This window comes from Phoenix dactylifera, unplaced genomic scaffold, assembly GCF_009389715.1.
Source record: "Phoenix dactylifera cultivar Barhee BC4 unplaced genomic scaffold, palm_55x_up_171113_PBpolish2nd_filt_p 000399F, whole genome shotgun sequence".
NCBI classification, from domain to species: Eukaryota; Viridiplantae; Streptophyta; class Magnoliopsida; order Arecales; family Arecaceae; genus Phoenix; species Phoenix dactylifera.
In genome coordinates this window covers 247567-253566 of record NW_024067842.1, presented here as the reverse complement: position 1 = coordinate 253566, position 6000 = coordinate 247567, and positions in this window count along the sequence as shown.

The window sequence follows — 6000 nt, the reverse complement described above, 5'->3', positions numbered from 1 at the left end:
CCGTGGCGGCCGCGCGCCACTTTGGCTTCCTCCGTCGGCCCTTCCGGGAAGCGCAACCCAGATGTCCGGGACGTGCCCGTTTGCAATGCTCCTCCATACTTTGGAACCCTTGGGGTGGGCCTTCGGAGGATGCCCCGCTGGTGTGGTAGGGGCTGTCTCCCGCCTTGGCGGGCCTTTCGCCCCGCCTGAGCCCGTCACGCCCACGTGGATAGGCACGTCACGCGGGCGCGCGCATCGCGCGGGCACGCAGCCGGGTGGCTGGGGCCGCGCAAGGACGGGCGCACTTGGCCAATCGCCGCTCAGACGCGTGCGCTGTCGAGCTCTCGCCCCTGCGGATGGGCCGAGCGTCCGCGCGGGCGTGCCCGCTGCGTGGGTGCTTGGTTTTGCGCATGGCCGGGCGCCCTCGGTCGAGCAGTGTTGCCCAGATAGACAACCCAAGAGGGGGGGTGAATTGGGTTTTAAAATAATTATTGCAATTAAAAGGTTTGTGAATAACTAATTAATACTTTTTGTAAGTGGATTAATTAGATGTTATGTGCAGTGAATGAAATGAAAGTAAGAGACAACAAAGCAATCACAAACACAAGAAAATTTATAGTGGTTCGGAGCTAACCCTTGCTCCTACGTCCACTCTCCAAGCCTCACTTGGAAATTCACTATAACCCCTTGGATTACAGCCGGTTGTTTTACAAGCTCACAACCTAACTTGTTGTTTTGCGAGATCACAACGAACTCGGTCGGTTTTTCCAGGCTCATCGACTAGAACCACTCGATTGTTTTTCCGGGCTCACAATCAAACCCTTACACCGTTGGTTTCAACCTAGGCTCACCAACAAACCTTTACACCCGTGATTCAATCCCCTGATTGAATCAAGTAAGGAACAAATGGTTTGAACAAAAGCTAACAGAAAAATAAAGCTTCTTAACAAGCAGATATTCAGCGATATAAGTAAGAGAGAAGTTAAGAGCCCTCAAACAAATTTATGAAGATGTAGAGGAGGACTTCTCGAACTCGGGGTCTCCTCTTGATTGTCTCGAAGACTTGATGACTGAAGGAGACTTCTTTAATGCTGGGAAGAGTTGGTTGGATGGAGTTTAATGCCGCTCTTCCTTCTTTCACTTGTATTTGCTTGAAATCCTTTGGTAGGTGGAGATTACTTGTTTTTTTTGAATGGAATGTCACTTCTCTACCTTGCTACAGTTCTCTGTGGCTATTTAAGCCATTCCCTACGGAAACTAGCCGTTAGACACAATCTTCTAGCCGTTCTGCACATTCTGCACATCCTGACAATGTTTCCGTTGGGATCGGAGTCGACTCGCGCGATCTGGAGTCGACTCGGCTGCTGCAGGAGTCGACTCATGCTTTTCTGGAGTCGGCTCGGCAACTGTTCCGGATTTGAATTAAAGTGCTCTTCTCGACTGGGAGTCGACTCGACTTAACCCGGAGTCGACTCCCCAAAGTCTGGAGCTGACCTGGCATTTTTGGAGACGACTCGACGTAAGGAATCCAGGGATGCATTTTTCAAGTTTGCTCACTCGAGTCGACTCGGAAATTCTGGGAGTCGACTCGGCGCTCAGAGTCCGAACTCCCGATCTTCTGTCTTTTGACTCGTGCCGTCCTGGAGTCGACTCGAACTGTTTCGGAGTCGACTCGGCTCTCAGTATCCGAAAAACAGTCTTCTGTCTTTTTGGGGTAGCGCTGTTTTGGAGTCGACTCGGACTTTGCGGGAGTCGACTCGGCTCTCAGTGTCCGAAAGTTGCTCTCTGACTTTTGCCTTGTATCACACTGGGAGTCGACTCTCGCTTCCTTTGGAGTCGACCTGCTAACCATCGGAGTCGACTCGAGTTCCTCAGGAGTCGACTCGGCTCTCAGGGTCCAAAATAACTTCTCTGTCTTTCTGTCTGTAACTCCCTGGAGTCGACTCGTACTACCCTGGAGTCGACTCGGCAGTATCGGAGTCGACTCGCATTCTTCAGGAGTCAACTCGTTGATAGGTTTTGAGTTGGATCTTTCTGTTCGTCTGTCTGTTCTCAGTCGGAGTCGACTCGTAATGTACAGGAGTTGACTCGAGCCTGTGCCAGTGCTTCTGATACGCTTGGAGTCGACTCGTAATCTCCCGGAGCCGACTCGAGTCTCAGACTTTGGTTCAAATTGACTTCTTAACTTATCCAAAATGTCTTGAACCAAATCTAGAGACACTTAACCATAAATTTACAAGAATTTCACTGAAATACTAGATTGAATTCATTAGTAAACATAAGATATACTCAAATGCTTTGAGCTCATCAAAATCAAATAGGGTTATAATCAATCACTCCACAATCTCCCCCTTTTTGATGATGACAAAACATTGAGTATATGTAAAGTGAATTGCTCAACAAACAAGAAGATTTATAGTAAAATTTTAAAATGAATTCAAGTGTCAAGTTATTTTAATTTATCCAAAACTGAAAGGTGTGAAACAGTAAATTTTGAAGTTAAAGCTCCCCCTTTCATTTGGAATTATATAAGCCTTCATGTCATGCAATCAATTATTTGGCTTATATATATTTAATGAGTTTGCTCTCTTAAAAATTCAGATTCTCCCCCTCAACACATGCATTCAACTTTGTTTTGATTCTCTGAAATTTCTTTTAGTGTATTGAAGCTTTTGAACTTAAATTTTCGGTTTTTAGAGGGAAAATCTGCCAATTTGTTCTTGAGTATGATTCAACTAATCTCCGAATATTCCTTGAATAGATTCTGGAGATTACTCCGTTAGGAGCCCCAACAGAGAGATAATGAGCCTCGAGGTATCGAATCCACTAAGAGCAAATTATTGTGTGTTTTAAAAGTTTGCTTTTTATTGATTTTCATTGATTCCCTTTACATGTCTATTCAATATATTTTCTCCCCCTTTTTGTCATCATAGCAAAAAGGAAGAAAGCACATCACACAAGTAATTAGAGATTAAATTTGCACAGTATTGAAGAAAATTGTCTACTCATTGTATTGATTGTATATGTAGGTACACTTGTAGATACAAAGAGTAAAGCAGTAAGTACATGTCAAAATGAAAAAGCAAACTAGGGCTTCTTTGAGGAGGATGTGGCTCCCTTGCTCAGTCTTGATTGTTCCATAAGTAGACTGACCCCATCTGTGACGTTCCCTAGCTGCGTGATGATCGCCGAGGTGGCCCTACTGTGGATCGAGGAGAGCTCAGTCAGACTCTCCTGAAGGGTATCCAACTTGGAGATCAACACATTCGCCAGACGCTCGGCCCCCTGACTCTGGCTGCCCAAGTCGTGTCGGATGTCATCTCGCATCTTTCTTGTGTTGCTTGTGACATCACTCATATTTGAGAACTGGGCTTGTATAAGGCTTCTGACGTTGTAAATCTCTTTCCTCAGATGAGCCGTCATCTCGGTCACAGCTGACAATGAGGGAACCAATGCAGAAGAGGGGGCAGTGGCTGGACCTCGGAGCTCCCTCAGTAGGTCGTCCCGAAGATCCCGCACGATCTCCTGCCGCAGCTCCCGGAGCTGCTCAGGAGAGATCCGGACCTCTAGTGGCTGAGTAGGAGGTGCTGAAGAGGAGGGTCCGGCTGAAGTGGATGGTGCTGAGGTGGAGGGATAGGTGGAAAAGTCAGAATCATGATCAGGGCTGGGGGAGTGTCGAGTAGTAGGTGTGGAAGAGGATGATTTCCTGACCCAGACTCCCTCAACCTTATCAAATCCCATCCTGTGAAGGGTTTCCTCACCCATGCGATCTGTGTATCGCAGTGCGCGAGAGGGTTCCCCCTCAGGAATGGGGACCTCGGACTCTCTAAAAATCAGGGTATACAACATCCCATATGGAAGGGTGAGCCTAGATTTGTCTAGTGGCTTACACAGGTATTTGTAGATCAGCTTAGGAAAGTTAATTGGGGTATCTTGGAGAATATAGTACATTAGGGCTAGGTCTCTCTCAGATACAAAGTCAAAGCGGCCGGTCTTGGGAAAGAGGGTCCTAGATATAATACTCAGGAGGAGCCGCATTTCAATTGAAAGCTGACTAGCGGACACCTCATCTAGTGGGGACTGGGGTGGACTCCCTAATATGGCCGTAAGGGCCTCAGTCCTATCGGCCGAGTGAGTGGGAAACACCCCTACTTGGGAAAGATGTAGGATTTGTGCTATAAAATCCTCTGAAATGAATAAAGGGACACCGGCTACGGTTCCCTGTATCCCACCATTACCCCTAGAAACAGTCCCGTAAAACTCCCTCACTAGCCCCGGGTAAGTAGGGAGATCTAGAGAGCAAAACAATTCTAATCCTTGGGCCCTCAACCTATGCCCTATAGTGAAGCCTTCCCGGAAGAGATAGTCGAAGTTGACATATCTCCCGGTGGAGACCGCCTTCCCGGCGCACGGACGCGAGGGAACCGGCCTCGGCGGGGAAGGAACCGGAGGTTGTGGCCTCACGGGTTCATTCCAAGCCTTGGACCGTCGCTCGGCGCCGCTCGCGGATTGAGGCCTCTTCCGGCTCGGGACAACTACCTTACGAGGCATAGTAGACCTAGAGAGGGGGAAAAGTCCTAATGGTCGGAAGAAGCTCGACGGAAAAGCCCTAATGGAGGTCGGAGACGGCTCTAGGGTTTGTGAACAGTGGAGGCGGTGAATAGAAGTGTTGATTAAACGCTTCGATTAGGGTTAAAACATCGGATTCTCGAAGAAGCTCGACTCCCATCTGTGTGCGAGTCGACTCCCCCTCATGAGCCGACTCTGAAACGTATCCGAGTCGACTCGAACTCTGGCACGCACCTAAAATCATGCTATTTTCGTGCCAAACAAGGGATAAGCACTAAGTTTATGATCTGATTTGATAATCATCGATGAGAGACTCTAATCATCAAAATCAATGAACTAGAAGAGAACATCACTAGGATGGATCAATCACTCCTAATCCTCTCCTAAGCACACTAAATCTCTCTTCACTCAAGGGTTTTGTAAAGATGTCAGCTAGTTGATCATCAGTGCAAACGAATTGAAGTGTAACATCACCATTCAGTACATGATCTCTTATGAAGTGATGTCTTATTTCAATGTGTTTGGTTCTTGAGTGCTGAATTGGATTCTTAGTTAAGTTAATAGCACTTGTATTGTCACAATTAATGGGAATTTTATCTTGTTTAATTCCATAATCTTCCAGTTGTTGTTTGATCCACATGATTTGAGCACAACAACTCCCGGCAGCAACATATTCAGCTTCAGCAGTAGATAATGCAACCGAGTTTTGTTTCTTGCTAAACCATGAGATTAAATTTTCTCCTAAGAATTGACATGACCCGCTGGTGCTTTTTCTATCAAGTTTACAACCAGCAAAGTCTGAATCTGTGTATCCTATTAAGTTCAGGCTAGATTCTTTAGAATACCATAAACCTATATTTTTTGTTCCTATTAGGTATTTAAAGATTCTCTTGACTGCAATTAGATGAGATTCCTTAGGATTAGACTGATATCTAGCACACATGCATACACTAAATATGATATCAGGTCTACTTGCAGTGAGATACAATAAAGATCCTATCATACCTCTATACATCTTTTGATCTACAGATTTACCTGATTCATCTTGGTCTAGTTTGCATGATGAGCTCATGGGTGTGCTGATTGACTTGTTTCCCTCCATATCAAACTTCTTAAGCATCTCCTTGATGTATTTAGCTTGATTGATGAAGATCCCTTCTTCAGATTGTTTGATTTGAAGCTCGAGGAAATAGTTCAACTCTCCCATCATGCTCATTTCAAACTCACTCTGCATCAAGTCAGCAAATTCTTCGCAGAGGCGATTGTTAGTAGCACCGAAAATAATATCATCAACATAAATCTGCACTACTAACATTTTTTTGTTTTTCTTCTTTAAAAATAGTGTTGTATCTACATTTCCCCTAGAGAACTCATGATCTAGTAGAAATTTGCTAAGTCTTTCATACCATGCTCTAGGTGCTTGTTTCAAACCATAAAGTGCTTTGTTCAATT